The 13,127-nt window shown below is 42.7% G+C and overlaps 1 protein-coding gene and 1 long non-coding RNA gene across 2 annotated transcripts in view; one reads left to right on the top strand and one right to left on the bottom strand.

Annotated features, from left to right (window-relative positions):
* Positions 1–13,127, bottom strand: part of EIPR1 (EARP complex and GARP complex interacting protein 1) — a 291,898-nt gene that overhangs the window by 188,069 nt on the left and 90,702 nt on the right. The gene's annotated exons all lie outside the window — the stretch shown is intronic.
* LOC141083765 (uncharacterized) lies at positions 1,272–8,860 on the top strand. Its single transcript, XR_012230823.1, has 2 exons — positions 1,272–4,006; positions 7,822–8,860. It is a non-coding gene; the product is annotated as an uncharacterized lncRNA (long non-coding RNA).

Below are 13,127 nucleotides of genomic sequence, written 5' to 3' on the forward strand. Positions count from 1 at the left end.
ACTATGAAGTAGAGGAGCTGGATTAGATTCCACAATCCCCAGAAGTCAACCCAGTCAACCACTTAAAGGGAATCTGTCACCCCTTTTTTGAGATATCATATAATGATATCATTCAATTGTGTGTCACATAAGGATTCTCTTAGTACTTTTGCTTCCCCCTGACCCCGCACCTTTCATGCATAAATACCTTTTTTATATCGGTTCAGATGTATGTAAACTGCCACAGTCCGGTCCGCTGGGCGGGGCTTATTCAACTGTTCCCCCCCTCCCTGTCTTGCTCTACCCAAGAAGAAATGCGTAGAGCAAGACAGGGAGGGGGGAGCAGGTGAATAAGCCCCGCCCATCGGACCGGACAGCAGCAGTTTACATACATCTGAACCGATATAAAAAAGGTATTTATGCATGAAAGGTGCGGGGTCAGGGGGAAACAGTACTAAAAAATGTCCTGCAATCTGCTACTACAAAGAGACAGGACAGTAGGAATCCATGGGTTCTCTGTGTACTTTGTATAGGAGACATCATGCCACCATTCTTAACCCACTAGCTCAGAGACAACTGAAAATTGGAGATAGAGTCTGGGATGGAAAATAGGTAAAACATACAATAAATACAGCCACTTGATACTCTATCTGCCAAGAGTACAGTGCCCCATACAGGATGCAAGGAACCTTGAATCTCATTCTACTTGGTAATTTGCTTGCTCATTCACTTCATTGCTTTGGCACCTTTGCTTTTGCCCTTCTATATTTCGCAGTCGGCAGATGCGTATTGCATATAATAATAATGAGGAGACAGCCGCTATTGTGTGCGCACTCGTTAAAGTCGCTTTGCTGCCTTCCTGGATGAACCTGTTCGGTAAGATGTAGCCATGGACCAGGCTCGTTGCAGAATGCATAGCACGTGTGCGGAGTGGATATTTTAGCCATAGGATAGCTGGTTATTAAGCACGGTTGTCTTAGAGCTCCAGACAAGGTCATGAGCAGTAGCTGGTAATTTATGGGCATCTCAAGCATTGATCCTCCTGTGAGCAGCTTAAATACAGGTATGGGTAATGGTGGCTCCAGCTGCACAATGTCAGCTGCTCCATTGTGCACTTAGGAAGATGAAAGGATGTCTATGCTGCAAAATGCACTAAAATGGATATCAAGCGACTTTTTCCCTTTCGTGGTCATGCCTCCCCACCCACCCCCTCATCAATAACCTTGAAATTCAACTTGCAATGCTTCCTACATCCCAATGCCGGCAGACATCCACGCTGGAGCTATACGGCGCAGGGCGCCGTCTTTGATCTGCCGTGGCAGTGCGTGGCCAGCTGGCTGCGGTTAATCTGTTGCCCAGGGAACGACAAGTGAAGTGTATACTTCCTGATACGGCACAGGAGGCACTCCTGCGCCATCGCCACACGGCATCTCGCTGTGAGGAGCTCAAGTGCTGGAACTGCTATAGCTGCAGCACAGCTGGTGCCCATTAATGCTCCCTGTGTGACTGGAACAGGCAGCCAGCTTTAAAAAGCTCATTCTTTTCCATTGACAAACCAAGGGGCTTATTATTCCCCAAACAACCCCCCACCCCATCCTTCCCTGATAATGAGCAGCAAACCCCACGCTTGGAGGATTGAAATAGCAAAATGCAAAGGATTTCATGATTGCTTGATTTTTTTTTTTTCTTTCTCATCAGCAAAACACAACAATCACTAAAATGAGATGTGGAAGAATTTATAGCGGGAGGAAATTTGGAAACCGGGATTTAATGTGGATTATGTTTAGTGCACGGGGACCATTATTTACGCACTGCTGCTAATTCACATCATCAGGCCTCTTCCGAGCACGAGATTCATACCTCTGATATGCATAGGAATTAAACACCTCATCCCAGAACGCTCCCTCCACCTCCCCGGGTAAAAATAACCTGGAAGACAGGGCTGCGTCTTCACATAAAGATGGCAGCCTGGCTTGGATTCGCTCCACTGAAGAAAAAGACATTTCTACCAGATCAATTTTCCTTCGGAACGAAATAATCTGTTTATTTTTATTTATTTTTTTACAGGATGTCTTGTAATTTTGCATTCAGATGTTTCAGCCAATTTGATCCAAAAGAAGCAAATGTTAATGGTTGTTGATTAGTTTTACCAACACAATACCATATATACCCGCATTATTTCTGCCCTGCTTGCCCCCTGTAATGCTGGTGGGTGTGGACCCAATGCGCCACAGGCCAGGCTTACCTTGGAGGGGAGTAATTAAGTGACTACCGGGTATTCACTAGAGCCTCTAACGGGTAAACAAGGCGGGTCCGTTAATGGAAATTTGAAATTGTAGGAGAAGCTGCCTAATAAATCCCTGCTAGCTCGGGATAGAGCTAATCTCTGCAGGACACAGCAGAGTTAAATTCATGCAGAGACCAGCCACACCCCCTAAGGCTAAATAAATGCCAAAGGCAGCAGTGCAGCAAGAGGCAGACTCAGCGACACGGTCTGACATGGGAAGAAACCGCACAGTGAGTAGAGGGGCGCTGAGGAGGCATGCGAATTGCCGCTGTGAGCCTGTGACACACCCTTCATATATTATTTCTGTCCTATCATTATAAGTCCCAGGATTTCTGGCATTACTGTTTTTGTCGAGCAGGAAAAGCTGAGCAGTTACGTGCCATTACATCACAACAGGTCCTAACAACTGTGGATTCCGTTAGTGCACTCGTAAGGTTCATCCCTGGGTATTTAATTTTCCTCAGCCCTGAAGTTATGTAAATAGTAAAGGAAATCAGACAAGATTAATGAAACACTAATGATGAAGTTCATATTATACCATATTGGCTACAAGTAATACCCAATAAGGCTGGTGTACTTACTTCGAAAATGCATGTCAGAATGGCTCTATAATCCAGATAATAAAATGAGCATTTTGAAGCTAGAGCTGGACTCACAATTCCACAATTCTCATTTCCTCGTATCAGGATCTGGCAGGAAATATTTTTAAAAAGGATTGTACAAGCATTTTTACATAAATTTTCCCCCATTCCCTCAGCGTATCCAGTTCAAATTACTAATTCTGACCTACAAGGCCATCTATAACCTGTCTCCCCCATGTCTCTGAACTAATCTCCCGATACCTTCCCTCACGTAATCTCCGGTCCTCCCAAGACCTCCTTCTCTCCTACACACTTATTCGCTCCTCACCCAACCGCCTCCAAGACTTCTCCCGAATAGCCCCTATTCTCTGGAATTCTTTGCCCCAATAAGTCCGACTATCAACCACATTTGGAACGTCAGATGGAACCTGAAAACCCACCTCTTCAAGAAAGCCTACAGCCTGCAATGACCCCGCTAAATCCTTCTCTCTCACCACTACCGGTGATATCACCTCAACCAACACCGGAACTGCTGCTGTGAAGGGTTAATACTAAAGTCAAAGCTGAAGTTTCGTTTTATCCATTCTCTGAAGGTTTCGTTTCTTCATTTATGTTGCTGTAAGATATATTTTTGTAATTGGCATGGGCTGTCATGAAACCAGACTGTTCTCATCAGGTGCAAAGATAAGGGAGGCGGGGTGTAAAACTCTGAAGAATATGCCATTATACTACTTTCTACGCTATTTAGGTACGGACATATATGCAGTTCCGGTTTTCTTGCAATATTATTGGCTTACAAAGTGAAGCATTACCATGATGTTATTGGTAGTTGAGAACCTTGCATAATTAAGCAAAATGTTATAAAAGAAGTGACTAAAATAAAGGGGCTTAGTGATCTGACTCGATCCTCCTGTACAGAGACCCCAGTCTCCGTGTGGTCATTTGAGTTGCTAGCAACACTGTGGAATAATTTGGAAATCACTGGATCAACCGTGAAGGGTTAATTTAGCCCCCCAAAATAGCTACCTCGACAGTGGTGCCCAACGTGGGGCCCCCGAATAGGGACGCCTCTGCCCCCGGAGGACAACAAGACAAAGGACCCTCGGAGCGGACACAGGTGCTGGAAAATTGGGACTGATCACCCCCCACGACAACCACGGTAAGTTGGCAGTTATACTGTTTAGACTGACCGTTGGTGTGGTTTTCCTGTGCTTGTTGCTGCAAAGAGGATCTGAAGTTTGTCCCCTGGTGGGGTGATTCATGGGTGGAATCATACATATAGAGGTGTAGTCCCGTTGGGGGCCCAGTGCTCGAACCGTACCTCATAAGGGACGGACACCCCGGATTGACCAGTGATTGTGGCTCTCTTTACAGTCAAAATATCCTGAAATTCCCGATCATTATTAGTATTGTGCATGGTGAGTGATCGAAGATGGGTAGGATACGTAACTCAGGTATATATAGAAAGATATATATAACCAGAGGTGTCCGGAGGGATAGTCTGAGACGCCCTCCTCCTTTCACTGAGTACCGCGAATTTTGGGCAATCCCAGAGGGGGACTATTGACCCAGTGGAACAGAGACTGAAATGGCCGCTAGATCTGTGCACAATTTAAGTCAGGATGTTTGGCTCTAAAGGAGAGAATTATGTTTCTGTGGAAGAAAAAGAAAAGTTTGGAATTGTGTGAAGGATCAGATACTGTTAGTCTTATGATTCAAAGACGAGGAATGAAATTTGTCAGGAATGCAGAAAAAATTTTTCGATTCTGGGATTTCCTAAGGGCGGGAGGTTGCAGCCTACGCTATGGGATGAAGGAGTTAAAAAGAATAAAGGAAGGTTGACTGATGATGGATTACTTGAAGGCACTGAGGAATTCCGTGGCTTGGCACATGAATTGTATAATGAAGGTTATGTGGACATTGAACAGCAAGTGAATTCTGATTATTTCTGTTACTGCTATGTTGAAGAAGGAAAAAATTGTCTATTATTATGACAGGGACGGGATGTTTTGTGGTTCAAGAAAGTGACTGTGGTGTGAGAATGTGATTGGTTAAGAAGGAACTAAGATTAATGAGACAATGTGTCAGGCAGACAGATGGTTAAGAATGATTTGAAACAAGAAGTTTCCCTGCTAGATGATAAGGTCCCTCCCCAGGAAATCTAGCCTCTCCTCCCGACTGTAAGCTCTGTGCCCCTTAACCCTAAGGCACCGATGTATCTTGGACTACCGAAACTCAGTATGCCCCCACCCTATGATCCTGCTCCTCCCTGCTAATTCTCGTTGCTGCTCAGTTTGTAATCTCTCTCACATGTTCAGTAAATTTACTAGGGGCAGATTCATTATCACGGTTCCGCTCCGGAATACAATTCCAAGATGATGGTCATATGGCTCTTACGTTATATAATCCCTATGTAGATGAAGACAGTGAGGAAATCTGTATTTTGCATGCCCTTCCCACAGTTATGATGGCCCTGATAGGCTCAGATCCACCCCCAATATTGCCTGAGGATCAATGACTCACCCCATACCTCTCAGAGATACCATCTAAACTCTGGTCTAAAGGGCCAAATGATGTAGGGAAAATGCCTGTAGAACCAGTAAAAGTGTTTCTCAAACCTGGTGCCTAATCCTCATACTCTTTTGTCCCAAATACCCTAGGATGCTGCTTGGTTTACAGTTATTGATCTTACGAATGCCTTCTTTAGCATTCCGTTACACCCAGACTACCAGTTTCTATTTGCATTTACTTAGCAGGGACGACAGTTAACATGGACAGTTATGCCACAAGGGGCCCAAAACAGTCCCAACCAGTTTGAAAAAAAAAAAATGAGCAGGTGTCTTTTGCCATTGTTGCCACTGTTAGCCTCCTTAAGCATCTGGCAGCACTGAACTGTCGGGTTTCGGCCTCGGGACTTCAGTTCTGCCTTGGTCAAGTGATATTCTTGGGTCACTGTCTCCTTCAGGGTGCCAGACACCTCGCAGAAGAAAGAAAAATAGCTGTCAGCTCCCTTCCTTTCCCAAAAGATGAAGCTGAACTCCAGCGTTTTCTTGGACTATGCACTTATTGTTGTCAGTGGATACCGGATGCATCCCGCATAATGCAACCCCTTTACAACGCCTTGAAAGACGGTATAATGAATTAAAAGGGAAGATGGCAGTGATGAGGATTACCTCCAACATGATTGTTCCCAACTTCTGACTGAAGAAACAGCTACTCCACCAAATGTCAGTGAGAATCCACTCCCAAATCCCGATCTGGTGTTATACACGGATGGTTCAAGATATGCTGATGAGTTTGGTAGATTCCACACGGGATATGCTGTTATCACAGAGGACACTGTAGTGCACGTAGCTGCACTCCCGCCCTCACAGTCAGCACAAGCAGAACTCCAGGCTCTGTCTACTGCATGTACTTGGGCCAAGAACAGACGGGCTAATATATACACGGACTCACGGTATGCATTTGGTATTGCTCACGATTTTAGGGCTCTATGGGCCAATCGAGGGTTTATTACTACTGCCGGAACCCCAGTGAAAAATGCTGAAGCTGTTAAAACCCTCATGGACTCGATCAAATTACCTACTCAGGTGCTATTATCAAAGTTAAGGCGCACGGTCCTAGGAACAGTCCACAGACTGTTGGCAACACATTTGCAGATATGCAAGCAAAAGCTGCTGCTCTCTTACCCGTTGAACCAACCATACCAACTATGGTGACCACACGCTCTCAGCGTAAACAGTTACAAGAAGCACTGACCCTACAAGAACCTGATGATCTACAACAGACTGAAGTTTTCTGTCGGACCCCGCGAGACCACTTAATGACGATGCAGAGAATGTCTCCAAAGGAAGAGGTGAAGCAATGGAAGACTGATGGGGCACAAATGGATAATGGTCTCTAGAAAAAGGACCAGCTCGTGTGTCTCCCTAAGCGGATGTACCCTGCTATTGCCATATGGGCACATGGACCTATATATCAAGGAAAGAATAAGGCCCTCGCACTGGTGCAAAAATTCTACTGGGCCCCGGTTCTTCAGTTGGCCGGAAGCATTCCCTGTTACCAACATGACTGCAAAAACCACAGCGAAGAAACTGGTGATGGAAGTTATATACAGATATGGGGTTCCAGAAGTTGTTGAAAGTGATCAAGGTCCGGCCTTTTCTTCTCATGTGTACCAAGAAGTTCTGACAATGCTTGGATCCACTGTAGCCCTCCATACTCAGTACCACCCACAATCCAGTGGGGAAGTTGAGAGGGCTGAACGGCACACTGAAGGGACAACTGACCAAAATGATGCAGGAGACTACGGCTCTATGGCCAGAGCTCCTACCCTTTGTGTTATACCACATTCGTACTACCCCATTGCAAAACATGGCTTGTCCCTATATGAGATATTGTTTGGTACCAGGCCCCCAGTTGTAAATTTCCAGCCTCAGCAGTTATCAGAAGAGACTGACCGTGCTGTTCAATATGTTATTCAGCTTAGTAAAAATATTACTAACACCTATGTTCTAGTTTTCTTTTCTTTTCCAGATTCAGCAGAAACCCACACCTGTTATAACCTGATTCCTGGTGATTTGGTAGTTGTGAAAAGGCACGCCAGGTCGCACCCACTAGAACCCTTGTATGACGGTCCCTATCAAGTTCTCCTCATCACCCAACAAGCCAATAGCAAATGAAGGGGCATAATGTTTTGGTTTTTCGCTTTTTCCATATTATTATTGGTAGAAGTTAAAAGTTAAAGTTAGAAGATATTCAATGACTCAGAGATCAATACGATAAAGATAATGATCGTACTAAGGACAGTTGGTGGTCAGACACCTTCTCCTTTCTCAATCCAGCCAATTGATTTAAGGGAACTGGGGGCTGGATAGCTGGGATCTTACAAAGCTTGTTACACATTGCTGCCTGTATCCTTGTTGTATATGTGATACTAAAACTTGTTCTTTGGTGTATTTCTGTATGTATTAGGAAAGTCTGCACTAAGACAGCTAATGATGATACCAAAGGTGTCGTTGCCCCTGCTCTTCTCTGCACCGATCTCAAAAGGCTACTTGATGAAGATGTTGAAGCCAAGCGCATGGCTACTTACAAAAGTTTCCTACCACCGTCATCAAAAATTGTTATTCATGAACTGCAGTATACAGGGGGGACGGGTGCGCCGCGACAGCCATGACTGATAACACGGCATCAGCCATGTGAAGACCAGTACCCCTCAAGCAGTTAGCTTGGGACAGCACCTCTGATGCTGCATATGTGCTAAAAAAATTTATCTAGGGGGGAATGTGAAGGGTTAATACTAAAGTCAAAGCTGAAGTTTCGTTTTATCCATTCTCTGAAGGTTTCGTTTCTTCATTTATCTTGGTGTAAGATAAATTTTTATAATTGGCATGGGCTGTCATGAAACCAGACTGTTCTCATCAGGTGCAAAGATAAGGGAGGCGGGGTGTAAAACTTTGAAGAATATGCCATTATACTACTTTCTAAGCTATTTAGGTACGGACATATATGCAGTTCCGGTTTTCTTGCAATATTATTGGCTTACAAAGTGAAGCATTACCATGATGTTATTGGTAGTTGAGAACCTTGCATAATTAAGCAAAATGTTATAAAAGAAGAAGTGACTAAAATAAAGGGGCTTAGTGATCTGCCTCGATCCTCCTGTACAGAGACCCCAGTCTCCGTGTGGTCATTTGAGTTGCTAGCAACACTGTGGAATAATTTGGATATCACTGGATCAACCGTGAAGGGTTAATTTAGCCCTCCCAAAATAGCTACCTCGACACTGCAACCCACCAACCTACTGTCTCCTCCCCACCATCCTGTAGCATGTAAGCCCGAAAGGGCAGGGTCCTCTCTCCCCTCTGTATCAGTCTGTCATTGTTAGTTTGTTTACTGTAAGTGATATCAGTAATTTGTATGTAACTCCTTCTCATGTACAGCACCATGGAACCAATGGTGCTATATAAATAAATAATAATAATAAATTTCCATAATAAGTAGCCCAGCATCAACAGGTCTAAAATATTTATTTAATAATGAACGCAAGTTCTGATATTTCATAGCAAGGTTTAAAAAGTTTTGATGGGTGTTTGACTCGGTGCAGTGACCCCAAACCTGCATCCGATCACTAAAATGAAGGACTGCAACACTACCTGAGGTACCCGAGTCTCAGGTAATAGAAGGCACTTATGTAACAGATATTTTAAAATGTATAATCTTTATTAAAAATAAAAGCAGCTACTACCAGTTTGTAGCCAGCTCACACACAGAGACTGACACACTGAGTCTATACATTGCCCTCCTTGTCAGCTATACACACGATTTCCTGAGACAGGCACAACGCATGCGCGATTCGCGAGTCTCTTGGACTTCCGGCCACTTGGCACGCTAAGCGTTCCAAGTGCAGGTGAACATGAAGTCCCATTTAACCTATGAGAATCTCGCAAATGCTTCATGCGCTGACACACAGCAGGTCTTCTGTTCATTATGACCTATCTCATTGTTAACGCCCCCACTGAAGAAGCTAAGGCGAAACAGCGTTGGCAGGGTGGTGGCCCTGACATACACAGACCCTGCACTTTATCAACTGTAAGCAATAACCCAGTATTATACAATGATTAGACTGTGCACAGACATAGAACATAAGAATCCAAACTCAGAGGATTGACAGATGCAAATGATTTGTACCTCCTCAGTCAATAGACATTTGTAACCTTAGATTATCCCTCTTTATCTCTTTACAGAATCTATGTGAATACTAGAAGCACTTGCACTTTAATGTATCTACCTATACACATAGTTCTGGGTTGAATATGGTCTGATATCAGTCTATAACTTTCTTGCTTTTCTCTCTCTATATATTGATTACTAACAGCTGGCTACAAACTGATAGTCCCTGCTTTTGGTTTTAATGTTTTTTTTATCAATGTTTCTAGAAGTATAATCCAGCCTGAAGAAGGAGCCTCTGTGCTCTGAAAGCTTTCAAACATATACGGTACTTTTTAGTCTGGTTAGCCTATAAAGGTATCACTCCGAGAATATTTTTGTCATCGTTGGGCATAGAAGTATTATAATAAAGATTTTTAAAATATCTTTCACATAAGTGCCTTCTTTTACCGGAGGCTGGGCATCTTAGATAGTGTTGCAGTCTATTGATTTGAAGGTTTATGTAATTAATTCTTGGACACCTTGTGTGTACTAAAAAGGAGTTGAAGCACTCAGCTAATATTCCTCTTTATTCTCATTCAGTCCCACTCAGGGTCAGGCAAGCGATTCATCGAAAGTCTAGGACACCAATGGGGACAGTGCTCAGCGCTTCTTCCGCTTCATTTTAGCAATCTGTGAGGGTTTTTGAACCCAGTGATCAAAACTTCTCACAAGTCATGAAATAGATTCCATTCTCCAATGTTCCTCTGCACCGCGGGTCATGTCTCTTGCCAGTCTCTTTTCTTTCTCTTCCAGCCGCGCAGATCACGTGACCGCTGCAGCCAGTCAGCTGCCACTGACTGGCCGCAGCTGTGAAGATCAGCCCGAATTGAAAAAGGCACAGTGTCTCTTAGCTCTGACTTCTGGCTCAGATGGAATGTCACGGATGCAATCAGTCAGTGGCTGCCGATCAATTGTAGAATGCATGTGATGTCCCCAACCAAAAGAGGAAGTGAAGAGACCGGTGGGGGACACTATCAGGGGAGCAGATTAATAGTATGAGTCCTAAATTTCTATTTTTATTTTTAGACCACCAGGGGCCAATATGTACAATAAATTTTAGTACTGGACAAACTAATACTATTGTGTAGAGTGATTTATTTTTTAAATAAAATTAGTGAACATTCAAGTTATGACAGAAAACTCTATTTCCCATTTTGTTTTGTTATCCAGCCCTCATTTTGACTAAATCAGACACAGAAACAAAACACAAATCCAACAACAAACAAAAATATAATGATAAAAAAGGCAGGAAAAAAAGTTTTTATTTCATGCAATTAAAAAGCTGAGGTTTAATTTTTGTTCTGTGCACAATAGACAGAATGTTGGCTGCATCGCTAGCGGAGAGTCCAACATCCATGAAACTAGCAGCAGCAAAATATTAGATTTTATAAGGCATTTGTCCTTGTACGCTTATCTGTAGGTCTGAGATATGTGGCCATTGAGCACCATTTTTTTTTTACTGTATTTTTATAGCTAAAAAAAAAAAAAATTTAAAAAGGTGAAATGTAGTGACTTATTATAACCATTATATGAACCAGACTCGGCTACACTTCCATAAAAGAGAATTGCCATTAGTCGTTGTTCAGAAATCAACAAACTGGGCTCTCTGCTGACACAATGGCTCTTTTTTTGCATAAAGGAAACTTGTTGCCAGTTAAAGATTCCCATTATATCTGTGATAAGAAGGGCGCTTCTTGACCCAAAAAAACCTCTTACCTGAATGTTGGCGCATAAAGGGAACTTGTCAACTCTGGTACCTCCTCCACCGAGGGCAGCACAAAGTGGTACCAAATGCACTTTTTACAATACTCTGAACCTTTCGTGTAACACATTTGAGAACTTGCATTTTATCCACCTTTTAACGGCTCTAAAAAAATTTCTCGTTCAGCTATTCACATTTTTATTTTTTTTTTCCGGTGATTTTTTTATTCCTATTTTTGCTGATAGCTTGGGAAACTATAAAGAAAATTTTGAAAAACGAGTGTATTTCACATTTTTTTTTTAATGTTTCATAACCAAAATAGTAAAAAAGAAAGATTTTAAACTGAGTTCCCCTTTCAACAGAAACTGTTTTTATATATTACTGTTGTTAACGGGGTTAGGTTAGAAACAGTGATTTTGACTGTCAGTGTCTCTTTTACGGTTTTGTTGTACTTTGTTCTTTTTCTCACTTTTTTTTTTATTTATTTCATTTCATACACTGTTTCTCCTGCCCCTACCCCACAAGGTCTTAAAAGTCCTTAGAGAACCATTTTAACATTAATAAATTGCCAAAGCTAGCAGCTGGACAAGTCCTGGACGGAGTATGTGTGTCACCATGGTGCCTAGCCTCAATGACGTAAAACCCGGAGAAAAGGATACAGCACTGATAGTGCTGAGAAGATTATTAAATGGGCTCGGATTTTGAGTCTGGGTTTTAGGAGCAGCTGGCTTCCCACCCACACAATCTCTTTCAAGCTGTGTACGCTGCACTGACGTTTTATAACGTCAGTGCAAAGTAAAGTGTGGACCGCTTTTACATTTATAGTCTATGGGCAGTGCACAAGTAGTTCATCTTTGCAATGAAATGTCATTGCCGTGAACAAGGAGTCCAATATGTCTATAAAATACATGCTGACCTTCAATGAGCGCAGCATAAAGGAGCTGACTGGTTCCTTTTAAGATGTTCCAGTCAACGTTGAACATTTGCTTTTACTTATACCCTTTTCTACATTCATATCTGAGAGTTGAAATCTACCAGTAACATGTGACAGAGGCATTCCCAAAAGCTTGAACTCCAATTTTTAACAATATTTGTATTACCCAAACCTAATAAAGTCAAGTTTTCCCAACCCACATTGAGTAGTTAGTGAATTTTTCCAAATAGCAGGCTCCATTAACATTTATTAAATATGTACAAATGGCTTTAGGGAAATTACGGTAGTCATTAACTGTAGGGGGTGCATGCATGAATGTGGGCCCTGAAGCCTAAATGGACCCTAAAAAATGTTTCCTCTTTGTATACGGAAATTAGTACAATAAACAACGTGTTATAGTTGGGTACCCGGTTATAAATTTGGCATTGGCGCCCAGGATTTTCTAAATTGCTATCACTTCTTTATATGCATCACACTAATAAATTGGCATTGATTCATCAAAAGTGAATAAAAGCTCCTCAAAATTGAAACTGCAACAGAAATAAGTTGTGCAATTATGGAAATCGCAGGATGGATAGACATGTTATAAGCTTGATTTATTCAGTATGGAGCATGATCACCACATGCAGTAATCCCTGCACTTACACGTGTCGGCTGCCATCACTGAGGTTAGTAAAGGACGTCTGAGGAATGTTCTTCCATGCTGAATGCACTTGGGCAAACTATCAGGACGGGTCCCGCTTTTGTCTTGGACACAATAATAGTCAGAGATGGTCTAAAGACAATGTAAACAGCGACGTTAAGAGTAGAGATGAGCGAATTTGATCGGATTCGGTTCCGAATACGATCGGAATCGAATATTGTTTTTGCAATATTCGCCCAACACAGCCAAACGTCATTAGAGGCAGTGGGAGTAGAAATTACCGAATA

The sequence above is a fragment of the Dendrobates tinctorius genome, unplaced genomic scaffold (assembly GCF_039654945.1).
Source record: "Dendrobates tinctorius isolate UK_male_01 unplaced genomic scaffold, ASM3965494v1 ptg000021l, whole genome shotgun sequence".
Lineage (NCBI taxonomy): Eukaryota > Metazoa > Chordata > Amphibia > Anura > Dendrobatidae > Dendrobates > Dendrobates tinctorius.